This window comes from Salvelinus alpinus, chromosome 5 (assembly GCF_045679555.1).
Source record: "Salvelinus alpinus chromosome 5, SLU_Salpinus.1, whole genome shotgun sequence".
Lineage (NCBI taxonomy): Eukaryota > Metazoa > Chordata > Actinopteri > Salmoniformes > Salmonidae > Salvelinus > Salvelinus alpinus.
The window spans coordinates 51,562,216-51,578,007 of NC_092090.1; the positions used below are offsets into that span (position 1 = coordinate 51,562,216).

The 15,792-nt window shown below is 40.5% G+C and overlaps 1 protein-coding gene across 1 annotated transcript in view; it reads left to right on the plus strand.

Moving 5' to 3' along the window:
- tent2 (terminal nucleotidyltransferase 2) overlaps positions 1–15,792 on the plus strand; it is a 37,526-nt gene that overhangs the window by 19,056 nt on the left and 2,678 nt on the right. The gene's annotated exons all lie outside the window — the stretch shown is intronic.

A 15,792-nucleotide genomic window follows, 5' to 3' on the forward strand; every position in this document is an offset into this window, starting at 1 on the left:
TTGCTTCACTTCAGCCACAAGTGCATTAGTGAGGTCAGGCACTTCAAGAGGCATTTTGGAACTCGGTAGTGAGGTTTGTAACCGAGGACAAACGATTTTTACACGCTTCAGCACTCGGTGGTCCCATTCTGTTAGTTTATGACGGTGTCACGCTGAAAGTAACTGAGCTCTTTAGTATGGCCATTCTACTGGCAATGTTTGTCTATGGAGATTGCATGGCGGTGTGCTCGGTTTTAAACACCTATCAGGTATGACTAAAATAGCCAAATCCACTAAGTTTAAGGGGTGTCCACATACTTTTGTATATAAAGTTGAAGCTGGACGTTTACATACACCGAGGTTGGAGTCATTAAAACTTGTTCCTCAAATGTCTTGTTAACAAACTATAGTTTTGGCAAGTCAGTTAGGACATCTACTTTGTGTTTGTTTGTGCATGACATAAGTCATTTTCCCAACAATTGTTTACAAACAGATTTTTTTCACTTATAATTCACTGTATCACAATTCCAGTGGGTCAGAACTTTCCATACACTAATTTGACTGTGCCTTTTTAAACAGAAAATTCCAGAAAATTATGTCATGGCTTTAGAAGCTTTTGATAGGTTAATTGACATCATTTGAGTCAATTGGAGGTGTACCTGTGGATGTACTTCAAGGCCTACCTTCAAACTCAGTGCCTCTTTGCTTGACATCATGGGAAAATCAAAAGACCTCACAAGTCTGGTTCATCCTTTGGAGCAATTTCCAAATGCCTGAAGGTACCACGTTCATCTGTACAAACAATAGTACGCAAGTATAAACACCATGGGACCACGCAGCCGTCATACCGCTCAGGAAGGAGACATTGTGTCTCCTAGAGATGAACGTACTTGGTGCGAAAAGTGCAAATCAATCCCAGAACAACAGCAAAGGACCTTGTGAAGATACTGGAGGAAACGGGTACAAAAGTATCTATATCCACTTTTAAACAAGTCCTATATCGACATAACCTGAAAGGCCCCTCAGCAAGGAAGAAACCACTGCTCCAAAACCGCCATTACAAATGCCAGACTAACGTTTGCAACTGCACATGGGGACAAAGCTCATACTTTTAGGAGAAATGTTCTTTGGTCTGATGAAACAAAAATATTTGGCCATAATGACCATCGTTGTGTTTGGAGGACAAAGGGTGAGGCTTGCAAGCTGAAGAACACCATCCCAACCGTGAAGCACGGGATGGCAGTATCATGTTGTGGGGGTGCTTTGCTGCAGGAGGGACTGGTGCACTTCACAAAATAGATGGCATCATGAGGAATAAAATTATGCAGATATATTGAAGCAACATCTCAAGACATCAGTCAGGAAGTGACAGCTTGGTCGCAAATGGGTCTTCCAAATGGACAATGACCCCAAGCATACTTCCAAAGTTGTGGCAAAATGGTTTAAAGACAACAAAGTCAAGCTATTGGAGTGGCAATCACAAAGCCCTGACCTCAATCCTATATAAAATGTGTGTGCAGAACTAAAAAAAACTTGTGTGCGCAAGGAGGCCTACATACCTGACTCAGTTACACCAGCTCTGTCAGGAGGAATGGACCAAAATGCACCCAACTTATTGTGGGAAGCTTGTGGAAGGTTACCCAAAACGTTTGACTCAAGTTAAACAATTTTAAAGGCAATGCTACCAAATACTAATTGAGTGTATGTAGACTTCTGATCCACTGGGAATGTGATGAAAGAAATAAAAGCTGAAATAAATCATTCTCTCTACTATTATTCTGACATTTCACATTCTTAAATTAAAGTGGTGATCCTAACCGACCTAAAACAGTGAATTATAACTAGGATTAAATTTCAGGAATTGTGAAAAACTGACTTTAAATATATTTGGCTAAGGTGTATGTAAACTTACAACTGTATAATGTAGGTCCCTGAAAGCTTTTCTGAAAAACTCAGTCTTTAGCTGAGCTGTCCTGACAGTGATTGTAATGAGGATCCACACAACTGAAAGCCCTGCCACCCATAGTTTCTAGTCCGCTGTGGGGCTGCTGAAGGGAGATGGACCTGCAGGAGTGAAGGATGCGTTTGGGGCAGGAGGTCAGATAAGATCAGACATATTTTTGGGTCCAGAGTTGTGGATAGCTTGGTAGCTGTGAACCAGGAATTCAATGTCAATGCCGGCTCGATTCGGTCTTATGTAGCAAAAGTTGAAATGGTGTTTTTTACATTGGATGAAAGTGGAGACTCAGAGCTAGAAAATGGTATATCATACACTACAGTTGAGGAACAATGGGAAAGTAATTCTGCTTTTAAAGTTGATAAACTTGTAACCTCACTTTTGAGAAAATTGCCTTTTGAATGTTGGTGTTTGGTGCACCTATTGGAGAGCTCCTACTTGTCTACACCCATTCAGCATCGTTCACACCCTCTTAAGCTTTAGCCCCTCCCATCTCTTTAAGGGTTGTTCCGAGCGTTATGGCCTAACAACAGAAGTCAAGCACCCAAGCTAACTGGCTAATGTTGGCTAGCTTGCTAGCTAGTTCCAGACACAAATTAGAGAACAGCTCACTGACCATTTTACTCGCCCTATAAGAGCTTGTTAGGCTGTTTTTATATTATCCAGAGCGTTGGTGACTGCAAATGAAATGCTGTCAACAATTTATACTTTTTTTTGCCAACGTTAACTGACACCACCGGCCATATTCAACAGGTGTTGAGCTCTGAAATCGGAGTAGATAGTCAGAGCGAATTTACCAGCTACGTCTATCAACAGTTGTCGCAGTGACTTCATTAACATTCTATTGAAATGGTTACTTGCATAGTGGAGTTTTTTGTTAAGACATGTAGCTAAACAATGAACCATAATCCCAACTCATGACGTTACTACCCTGCATGAATCTGTATGTAGCTCACCAACCAGGTTCAATGTTAGCTAGCTAACATTAGGCTATAACTAGCAAAGGAAATGGCTCTGAGATGCAAATAATATTACTACACATATCATACACGTAACGTTAGCTAGCAAGCCAGCCAGCTAACATTAGCTAGTTATCTAGCTAACAGTACACTTTAACTTGAAATGAATATGACTTTCTGACAAAAATAGAAATGTGTAATATCTGAAAATGTAGCTAGCTAGACTATGGATGCTTCTCCCTCTCTGTCACGGATGCCATGGTTGCCCTTAGTTTGAAGATACGGAGACAGGTGTTTTCTCCTTCTCCTTAGCTATCATAATCTAATTCCACTGATTTCAAAACGCCGTCCTCCAGAAAGTGGAGAGCAACACTTATGTAGTTCTACTACGCAATATATATATATTTTTTAAGTTGCGTTAGACAGGATTACCTAAACATACTGACCAGCTCAAATAGACAGAAGCATGCTACATGGCAGACCAATCCAAACTCATCTCTCAGCATATCCAGCCCACTTATTATCTCAGCCAATCATGGCTAGCGTGAAGGTTGCTGACTTTTTCTGTGGCTAAACCAACTAGCCTCGTAATATATATTTTTTTTGTATTTACAGATGGCGTACATCTTTGTTATTAAGGCACATGAAAGTTCACATGTTCGAAAAGGCATTTCTGGCAAAAAAACATTTTGATAAATAAAAAAAAGTTTACGTTCTAATGGCTCTCCTGTAAAGTAGTGACGCGCAACATACGACTAGTTTCCTGAAATGAGTCACATATCGGGAGCCAGTGGAGGTTGAACAGCACTGGAGTGATGTGCTCACGGGGGGTCACACTTTTGATGTGGGTCTCAAACAAGAGCTGACTGTCAAATGTCACACCCAGGTTGCGAAACTCACTGGACGGGAGGATCTTGACACCATCAATATTTAGCCTGTACCTGCTGATGTTGTTAACCTGTCTAGGACCGGGGTTCCGCTAGCGCAGGGCGCCAAATTCAATCAACAGAAATCTCATAATTCAATTTTCTCAAACATACAAGTATTAGATACCATTTTAAAGATAAAATTATCTTAATCCAACCACAGTGTCTGATTTCAAAAAAGCTTTTTGGCGAAAGCAGAACATATCATTATGTTAGGTCAGCAACTAGTCACAGTAAGCATACAGCGATTTTCCAACCAAAGAGATGAGTCACAAAAAGCAGAAATATTGATAAAATTAATCACTAACCTTTGATATTCTTCATCAGATGACACTCCCGGGACAACATGTTACACAATACATGTATCTTTTTTCATATTTATATCCAAAAACCAGTTTACATTTGGCTTTGCCTCCAAAACATCCCGTGAATTTGCACAGAGCCACATCAATTCACAGAAATACTCATAATAAACATTGATAAAAGATACAAGTGTTATTCACAGATTTAAAGATCTACTCATTAATGCAACCGCTGTGTCAGATTTAAAAAAAACTTTACGGAAAAAGCAAACCATGCAATAATCTGAGTACGGCGCTCAGAGACCAACATAACCCAAGAAGATATCCGCCATGTTGGAGTCAACATAAGTCAGAAATAGCATTATAAATATTCACTTACCTTTGATGATCTTCATCAGAATATGCACTCCCAGGAATCCCAGTTCCACAATAAATGTTTGATTTGTTCCATAAAGTCCATCATTTATGTCCAAATTACTCCTTTGGTTTGCGCGTTTAGTACACAATCTAAACTCACGACGCCCGGGCAATTCCAGGCAAAGTTCAGACAAAGTCAAATTACAGTTTGTAGAAACATACCAAACAAAGAGTATAGAATCAATTTTTAGGATGTTTTTAACATAAATCTTCAATAAGATGTCTGTAGAAAAGCAATGGAACTCAAGCTAACTCTCACATGAACGCGCATGGTCAGCTCATGGCAGACCTTACTCAATCCCCTCTCATTCGGCCCCACTTCACAGTAGAAGCATCAAACAAGGTTCTAAGGACTGTTGACATCTAGTGGAAGCCTTAGGAAATGACCCCATAGACACTGTATTCAATAGGCCAAGAGTTAAAAAACTACACACCTCAGTTTTCCCACTTCCTGGTTGGATTTTTCTCAGGTTTTCACCTACCATATGAGTTCTGTTATACTCACACAGACATCATTCAAACAGTTTTAGAAACTTCAGAGTGGTTTCTATCCAAATCTACTAATACTATGCATATATTAATAACTGGGACCGAGTAGCATGTAGTTTACTCTGGGCACACTTTTCATCCAAACGTGAAAATGCTACCCCAAACAGGTTAACCTCTCTGGCGCAGGCGGTCCGCTAGCGACCCACCTCGACAACATCCAGTGAAATTGCAGAGCGCCAAATTCAAAATAATACAAGTGTTATACATCGGCTTAAAGATTAACTTCTTGTTAATCCAGACGCTTTGTCAGATTTTTAAAAGGCGAAAGCATACCATGTGATTATCTGAGGACAGTGCCCCGCTTACAAAAGCATACAACAATTTTCCAACCAAGTAGAGGAGTCATGAAAGATAGAAATAGCGATAAAATTAATCACTTACGTTTTGAAGATCTTCATCTTGTTGCAGTCACGAGTCCCAGCTACACAATACATTTTTATTTTGTTCGATAAAGTCCCTCTTTATATGCCAAAAACTCTTTTGTTGGCGCGTTTTGTTCAGTAATCCACTGGCTCAAATGTGGTCGAAACATGCAGACGAGTACATCCTAATTGTACCGGTGAAGTTCGTCGAAACATGTCAAACAATGTTTATAATTGATCCTCAGGTTGTCAATTGTCTAAATAATCGATAATATTTCAACCGGACAATAGCGTATTCAGTATAAAGGAAAAACAACGAAGGGTGAGCACTCGGTCACGCGTGCAAACCAGCACAGCATGATTCTACAGTCCACTGACAAAGGTCTCATTCTTCTTAATTTTTCAGAAAACAATCCTGAAACAATGTCTAAAGACTGTTGACATCTAGTGGAAGCCATAGGAACTGCAATCTGGGTCTTAACCCATTAGATACTCAATAGGCATTCAATTGAAAACTACCCACATCAAAAAAAGCCCACTTCCTGGATGGATTTTCCTCAGGTTTTCACCTGCCATATCAGTTCTGTTATACTCACATACATTATTTTAACAGTTTTAGAAACTTGAGTGTTTTCTATCCAAATCCACCCATTATATGCATATCCTAGCTTCTGGGCCTGAGTAACGGGCAGTTTACTTTGGGCACGCTTCTCATCCAGATGTCGAAATACTGCCCCCAAGCCATATTAAATGGAAACGTAACTTCAAGACACTATTTGGGGTGTTTTTCCAGTCTTCCTACATAATTCTTATTGAATTGTTTGAATTTACGTCCCGGGATGATTAAACCTGCTGTCTGATCTAAAAATGAATGGAGTCATGTTTTGCAGCAATTATTGTGGCCTTTGTGTTTCCCCGGTTTGCACGACCACGCTAACAGCATGTTTGTTCTTGTTCAATAGAGACATTGCAGGATATTTAGGTTTACTAATTTTCCCTGGCTTTGTCAAGAGTACAGCCTGACAGGAGCCCTACTTCCTTGTTCCCACCCTCAAAGGCAGGCTTTTCAATAAGGGGGCGGTACGGTACTAGTTTACAGGTTCACTGGAGCTATGTTACCGCACATTTTCTATCCGAGATTACAAAATAATTAGCTACAATGGCTGCTACTGATGATTCCTCTTTCCAAGAAGAGCTGGACGACGACAAAATATTTGAATATAATTTGTTTTACATAGGAACATACAGCCCTATTTATTTGAGCCAGAACACACTGAAGAGGAGTTGAAACGGCAAGAAAAATTATTGCGAGACCAGCAAGCAGTGACTGCATCCTGGACCAGCTGAACCAGGACTCAGTAGGGCAAATTAAAAACAAGTAAGTTATTTTGCTGTCATTAGCTAGCTAGCTCTCTTTTTACACAAGGAAGTGTTGTACAGTACAATTTGGTGATCGATTCGGCCATAACATGGCTTGCTAGTACCACCTCAAGCCAACCTAGCCACGTTTAGCGAGTTAGCTGTGTTTGCTATACCTAAAATGTACTGTAATCTAACATTCTAGCTAGTTAGCTAACTAGCCTAGCTAGCCTCAGTGCCTCTCATTAGAGCAAATCTGGAGAAATGTGTTGGTGATGATGGCGGAGATTAAAATAATGACTTTGGCTCTTTATGACTCATATTAGTCTTGCAGTAACTATACCTGTGGGTTGTAGCGAGCCAGCTAACGTGTGTCTGTGGGTTGTCTCATATTCTACACCATGCTGCTAGAGTAGGAATGCAGACATTACACAACAATTGCCCATGAATATCTAATAGCGTTTTTGTCTTTCTCTCACAGACAATACTGCTTGGATACTAAGAAGTTGATGACTCGCAAGAGGAGATGTGAAAGCTCCCATAACAACAATCTCCCCTTGTATCAAAATGACTCCTAACACTGCACCACCCAAACTACATTATATGTTAGTATTCCCTTTGTAGAACTGTAGTATTTATTATAAGCATTAGTAGTAATTTTTATTCTAGTGCCTTCAGCAACTATTCATACCCTTTGACTTATTCCACATTTTGTTGTGTTCCAGCCTAAATTCAAAATGGGTTAAATATATATATATATATTTTTTTACCAATCTACACACAATAACCCATAATTACAAAGTGAAAACACATTTTTTGATTTTTTTCAAAATTGATTGAAAATGAAATCTCATTTACATACACTACATGAACACAAGTAAGTGGACACCTGTTCGTCGAACATCTCATTCCAAAATCTTTGCCGATGTTGGGGGATTAGGCCTGGCTCGCATTCTGCGTTCCAATTCATCCTAAAGGTGTTAGATGGGGTTGAGGTCAGGGCTGTGTGCAGGCAAGTCAAGTTCTTCCACACTGATCTTAACAAATTATTTCTGAATGTACTTCTCTTTGTGCACGGGGGCATTGTCATGCTGAAACAGGAAATGCCTTCCCCAAACTGTTGCCACAAAGTTGGAAGCACAGAATTGTATGCTGTAGCGTTAAGATTTCCCTTCACCGAAACTAAGGGGCCTAGCCTGAACCATGAAAAACAGCCCCTGACCATTATTCGTCCTCCACCAAACTTTACAGTTGGCACTATGCATTGCGGCAGGTAGCTCCTGGCATCCGCCAAACTCAGATTAATCCGTCGAGCACACAGCCATGACTCTTTTCAGTTATCTCCTGGTGATGCATGATTTACCACTCCAGAGAACGCGTTTCCACTGCTCCAAAGTCCAATGGCGGCGAGCTTTACACCACTCAAGCCGACGCTTGGCATTGCACATGGTGATCTTAGGCTTGTGTGCGGCTGCTCCGCCATGGAAACCCGATGAACAGCTCTTGTGTTGACGTTGCTTCCATAGGCAGTTTGGAACTCAGTTGCAACCGAGGATAGACGATTTTTACTCGTTATGCGGTTCAGCACTCGACGGTCACGTTATGTGAGCTTGTAGTGGCCTACAACTTCGCGGCTGTGCCATTTTTGCTCGTACATGTTTCCACTTCACAATAATAGCACTTACAGTTGACCGGGGCAGCTCTAGCAGGGCCAACATTTGATGAACTGACTTGTTGGAAAGGTAGCATTCTATGACGGGGCCACATTTAAAGCCACATAGCTCTTCAGTAAGGCCATTCTACTGCCAATGTTTGTGTATCGAGATTGCATGGCTGTGTGCTCGATATAATACTCCTGTCGGCAACAGTGTGGCTGAAATCGCAGAATCCACTACTTTTGTATATGTAGTGTAAGTATTCACACCCCTGAGTCAATACTTTGTAGAAGCTCCGTGAGCAGCTATTATTGTGAGTCTGTCTGGATAAGTCTCAAAGAGCTTTCCACACGCAACGTTTGCCCATTATTCTTTTCAAATTTCTTCAAGCTCGGTCAAATTGGTTGTTGATCATTGCTAGACAACCATTTTCAGGTCTTGCCAAAGATGTTTAAGTAGATTTAAGTGAAAATTGTACTCAGGAACATTCACTGTCTTTTGGTAACCAACTCCAGTGTACATTTTACCTTGTGTTTTAGGTTATTGTCCTGCTGAAAGGTGAATTAATCTCCCATTGTCTGGTAGAAAGCAGGCTAAACCAGGTTTTCCTCTAGGATTTTGCCTGTGTTTAGCGCCATTCTGTTTCTTTTTTTTAATCCTTAACGATTACAAGCATACCCATAACATGATGCAGCCACTACTATGCTTGAAAATATGGAGAGTGGTACTCAGTAATGTATTGGATATCAAACATATTTTTATATATTTGAACTTTTACCCCTTTTTTCGCCCCAATTTTGTGATATCCAATTGGAAGTTACAGTCTTGTCCCATCGCTTCAACTCCCCTACGGACTCGGAAGAGACGAAGGTTGAGAGCCATACATCCACCAAAACACGACCCTGCCAAGCCGCTCTGATTCTTGACGCGCTGCTCTCTTAATCCGGAAGCCAGTCGCACCAATGTGTCGGGAGGAAACACCGTACAGCTGGTGACCGAAGTCAGCTTGCAGGCGTCCGGCCCGCAACAAGGAGTCGCTAGAGCGCAATGGGACAAGGATATCCCTGCCGGCCAAACGCTGGGCCCTATCCTGGATGACGCTGGGCCAATTGAGCGCCGCCTCATGGGTCTCCTGGTCACGGTCGGCTCTGACACAGCCTGGGATCGAACCCGGGTCTGTCGTGACGCCTTAGACCACTGTGCCACTCGGGAGGCTGTTGTATAGAATCTTCCCTAAACACAACACTTTGTATTCAGGACAAAAAGTTAATTGCGTCGCTGCATTTTTTGCGGTATTACTTTAGTGCTTTGTTGCAAACAGGATCCATCCATTTATTCTGTACAAGTTTCCTTCTTTTCACTCTGTCAATTAGGTTAGTATTGTGGAGTAACTACAATGTTGTTGATCTATGCTCAGTTATCTCCTATCACAGCCATTACACTCTGTAACTGTTTAAAGTCACTATTGGGCCTGATGGTGAAATCCTGAAGCGGTTTCCTTCCTCTCAGGCAACTGAGTTTGGAAGGACGCCTGTATCTTTGTAGTGACTGGGTGTATTGATACACCATCCAAAGTGTAAATAATAACTTCACCATGCTCAAAGGGATATTCAATGTCTGCTTTTTTATTTTTACCCTAGATGCCCTTCTTTGCGATGCATTGGACTACTTTGCTGGTTTTTGTGTTTGAATCCGTGTTTGATATCCACTGCTCGACTGAGGGACCATACAGATAATTGTATGTGTGGGGTACAGAGATGAGGTAGCTTTACAAAAATCATGTTGAACACTATTATTGCACACAGAGTAAGTCTATGCAACTTATTGTGTGACTTGTTAATCAAATGTTTACTCCTGAACTTATTTAGGCTTGCCATAACAAAGGGGTTGAATACTTATTGACTCAAGACATTTCAGCTCATGTGTAAATCATTTGTAAAAATGTCCAAAAACATTCTAACACTTTAACATTATGGGGTATTGTGTGTAGGCCAGTGATGACAAATTCAGGCTGTAACACAACATAATGTGGAAAAAGTCAAGTGGTGTGAATACTTTCTGAAGGCACTGTATATGTCATACATTTCTATACAGTAACGATTCCTGGATACTGCTGTGTAAACGCACCTCGGTCTCCTGAGCAAATAAACTTTGTCTTGAATACAAGCCATGTCTACTTATTTGCTATATTACCTCCGTTTCCATCCAATTGGCGACAGATTTTCATGCAAATCTCCAAAAATCTGCATAAAGAAAGTTTTTCCCTCCAGTGGTGTGTTTCTACCAAACTGACTTGTTGCCGAGTAAAATCAGTGCATGATGCCGTAGTGCACACAAAATAAAATTTTCTGCTAAAGTTTTCATGTACCGAATAAAAAATCTAAAGTTCAATGTGTTTCCATCGCATTTTCAACTCTACAGATTAGTTTTATATGTTTTGTCCCAAATATATAGCAAATGTGCCTACACTGGTCTTGGGACATTCGCTATAGCCAACAGCTCGCAGATACAGTGCAGGTAGGTTAGTCTTCGTTATGATATTATTATGGATAAGAGCGAGAATATTTGTCAAATGGCAGTCAAGCATCGGTCATCATGTCACCAGAATAAGACCCTTGATATTTATTGGAAAGGAGCATCAAGCACATAGTGTGCACTTTCACCACCCTGTGAAGTGCATCATAACTTATGTCATCTGTAGCCTAATAAACTGCATGGTTTCCCAAGTCGTAGTGGAAGGATCACACGCCATATCATCACGAGACTCCAAGTTTGCTTTGATGGTTATTATATTAGTATTTGCGCATAAAGACGTTTCCACCGCCATTTCTCTCATAATACATTTTACAGACAAAAAAGATCCCACCATGTTAAATTAACAAATTATCTGTAGGCATTTATAAAATTGTACTGAATTTCCTCTTTCCATCACAGCTGTCGTGATTTTTTTTAAATACGGTGTGACTTTACTCGTGGTTAGACAGACTAATCTATTGTTTTATTGAAGCATGTTTACTTGCCAACAAATGTAAGTTGAAATGACACCAACTCCCTGCATCTTAGCAGTAAGATTGAAGCTAGTTTATCCAAACACGTTTCATGAATATCACAATGAATTGATCCAGAAGTTGAAGTCAACATTTTATTGCTTTCTGATGCAGCTGGAATCATTTATTCACTTGTCAGTACACTTGTTTAAAAAAAAAAAAAAGCTGATATAAAACACTGTTATATTCATATGTACAACAGCTAGCAATACCCCCCCCCCCACCCCACCCCTTTTGCCCTCGGAAATTGACTCTACAAGGTGTCGAAAGCATTCCACAGGGGTGCTGGCCCATGTTGACTCCCATAGAATACCACAGTGTGACCCATAAAACCTAGCGGTCAAACAAGGAAATGGTTCCAGTAGTTTTTCCACCATTCATTTTTACCATAGGGGATTTTAGAAACACTTAAAATAAGGGCTGTGTTTTGTGTAGGCTTACCCTTCTGTGATGTTTTGATAACCGTGTAAATCTCTCTAGGACAAGGTGACTTCTATCAATATATTCGCCTGTATTTACCACCCCCAAAAAATGTATGCCGATTAGCTGCTAATGTGACTATCATAAAGCGCTACAAATGCCATGATGATCTGGACAAGATTGCTGAATCGAGGCAAAGTTAAGAATCTCTGGATTAACTATCTAACGTTAGCTACATTTTGGAATGAATAAATTGGCTACATTTCTTTAAATTGACAATTTTGTGAACTGTCTTGTGCAAGTTTTACATTTACACAATACCTGTTAGCAAAGGTGTCAGATAGAGATGACGTGCAGGAGCTTGCAGGGATTTGTAGCCTTGCATGATGTCTACTTTGATGCTAATTAGCCTTTTCAAATCTGAGAGTAAATAGAGCCGAATATGTTGATAAAAGTCATCTTTGCCGAGAGAGATTTACATAGTTATCAAAACATCACGCCAGGGTAAGCCTACACGAAAAACCTTTATTTGAAGTGTTTCTAAAATTCCCTATGGGTCGTTGAAAAACGATTGGAACCATTTCCCTGTTTGACCGCTAGGTTTTATGACACCTCCACTGTGGGGCCCTACATTTCCCACAGTTGTGTCAAGTTGGCTGGATGTACTTTGGGTGATGGACCGTTCTTGATACACACTGCAAACTGTTGAGCATAAAAAACCCAGCGAAACTACCTACCATACCCCATCCAAAGGCACTTTAAATCTTTTGTCTTGCAATAGTCTCAGAATGGCACACATACACAATCCATGTCTCAATTGTCTCAAGGCTTAAAAATCCTTCTTTAACCTGACTCCTCCCTTTCATCTACACTGATTTGAAGTGGATTTAACAAGTGACCTCAATAAGGGATTATAGCTTTCACCTGGTCAGTCTATGTCATGGGAAAGAGCAGGTGTTCTTAATGTTTTGTACACTCTGTGCATACCACAGTTGTGAGCATACTAAGTATTCTATATTATACTACAACATCAGTCTAACTGAATGTGGATGTTGTGTCGGTTGAATGTTCCAGACAGGTTACAAAATATTCTTTAGCAGGTGATGGCAGCTGGTTTAGCAGGCGTTGTCGCTGTGGCGATGTTCTTCACCACCCACTGCTTTGACCTCTTCTTTCAGAAGATTTTATCAAAAGGCTGTATTCTGCAATAGGGATAGGAGTAACAGCAACCTAATTATGTTGACAACATTGTACATAAAATAGCTCTACCTTGCTGCTCTTTTTAGTTTAATAAGCTCAGATGAGAACGTTCTCTCTCCATTCAGCTTCACTCTAATCTTGAGGGGTGTTTCTTTAAAACGCACATCCAATCCCCGTGATCCCTTACATACTGTAACTAGACCAATCATATTCTTCAATGTGTTGCAGTTCACAGTGCTGTGGCAAGACGGGACAATGATCGAGGTTTTGCTCAATATGTTAAATTGCATGTGCAGATGCACCGCTTTCAAAATGATTTGGAGCACAGTTGAAAAGTTAACGCATTGAATTAATTAGAAAATAAAACCAGTACTTTTCAGTGTGTGAGATATGAGGTGTGGTGTGTGAGCGTGAGAATAGGGTCAAATGCGCCTGTCTCTTGGCCAATGCGTGAGAGTTGGCAGCACTGCAAATACATAAGGTGATGCAAAATTTACAGCAACTTCCAGGCAACTAACTGCCATTAAAGGGATACTTTGGGATTTTGGCAATGAGGCCCTTTATCCACTTCCCCAGAGTCAGATGAACTCGTTGATACCATTTTTAGGTCTATGTCCAGCATGAAGGATGTTAGAGGTAGTTTTATGAGCCAATGCTAACTAGCGTTAGCGCAATGACAGGAAGTCTGTGCATCTGCTAGATTTCTAGTCATTGCTCCAAAACATTGATAATCTGCTGCTTTTATGATTCCTTGCACACGTTCAAGGTACCCAGTATCAGAGGCAACAAAGCAACACCACGGCATTATCAAACCTCCCCATGTAGGAGGTAGTTATTTTCTTTGAATCCTTCATTTGGTTATTGGTAAACATAGGAGGACCCCACTGCTGAAAATGCTTGTAATATCTTATGACATAAATGGCCATACAGTATGTGGTATGGCAACAGTAAAGAGCACATAACACAAGAGCCAATGACAACAGGTTGAACAGTCATCTATTTTAGAACACCTGTTATTTTTATATATATTGTTTTTATTGTACAAGGTTAAAAAAATCTGTCAAAACAAAATCAATATTAGTCTTTCATTTTTACATTACAATCCCCATTGTAATGATTTATTTTTTCATTTGCAAACAAAACAGACAAAACACCACCTACAAGCCCCACAAACAAATTGCTTGCTCTGCACACCGTTTTCATGGGCCTTGTTTCGTGTGCACCTGCCGCAGGTGTCGCATAATCTCTGAAGCGGTTGCGTGGCATGGTCTCTCGGGAAGAAATCGACCCCATACCTATCAGACCAAAATGACTCCACATCCATGCTCTTTCTGCCGTATGTCCATGTCATCCATAGACATGTCCCACGTACTATTTCCTTTTCTGTGCGCATGAGCGGCAGTACGATCTCTGATCTGCTGCATTATTTTCAACATCTACATGTCACAAAGTCGTCACTTGTCACATAAACCGTGCCTTCCCTCCAAGACTCCTGTCTCACCGTAGCAGTTGGAATTGCCATCTGTCGGCTCTGTTTCTCTGCGGCAAGGCTCAGGCATCAGAGGCGGAGACTCGAAGTCAACATCGGGAATCAGACGAAGACTCTTCATCTGCAACGTCAAGCTCAATATCCGATCCTCCGTCCGACTCCAACTCATCTAAATTCTGCAGCATTTGCAATGCTGTCAGTGCGTCCATTCGTTTGGTTCGTCTTTCCAATGTGCGCTACACACATTGTGTGTTGTATTCAGTGTCTGATTTGACTCTCCGAGGTGAAATTATATACAATTTCCAGCCTTTTGTAATAAAATAGACCGCCAACAATTCTTCATCATCATTACACTATTACACCTCATCATTCGCTTCATTAAAGTCACATGCACCATTATCAGTTTCCATCTGGTTTCTATCGCCCATTCATCCATTGATGACAGAATAGCATATTTTAAGTTTATTATGTTACTAGTTTTTGCTTAGTAGCCAGTGCTGACTGCAATGACAGCACGGATATTCTTGGAAAAAGTGAAATTTGGAAACAGAGCTGCACTATTTGACAAATGTAAGTGTCATAGAATCTGCAGAATATGCACTTTCTGATACTATATAGAAATCTAAATGTTTTACCTGCATGTGACTCTGAAGGAGGATTTGATAAAGTAATGCTCCTTTCCCTGCATCTGTCAATTACAAGGTGCACCCATCTTTTCGAGATACAATTTGATAACTGATGGGCCTAAGAATTGTCGCTCATCAAATGATTTAATCTCGTCTATTGGCTAATTCTTATGTGTGAAATTAGTATCGGTATAGTTTATGGTGTTATTTCTATGGGCCGGCTGTGCAGGCTGACTGGCATCGTTTGTTTCCCGCTCATCAACCTAGATAGAGTCAAGGATATGTTTAGCATTATTCGAAAGGCCTACTGCAACACATATCATGTTTTAGTTTTCCTTACAATACATTTGATTAGTAGTAGAGTTACAGTAAATAAAACAGTCCCGTAACGGCTTATTTTTTTACAAATTAAAACGTCAATCAACCTGCAAGGCGCAGTCAAGTTATTTGCTGCTGATAAATACACAACCTCATCATTGCACTATTGTCTTTCTGAATTAAATCAACCTCTTCATCCTAATTCAATTGTGAAGTAAGATGCACAA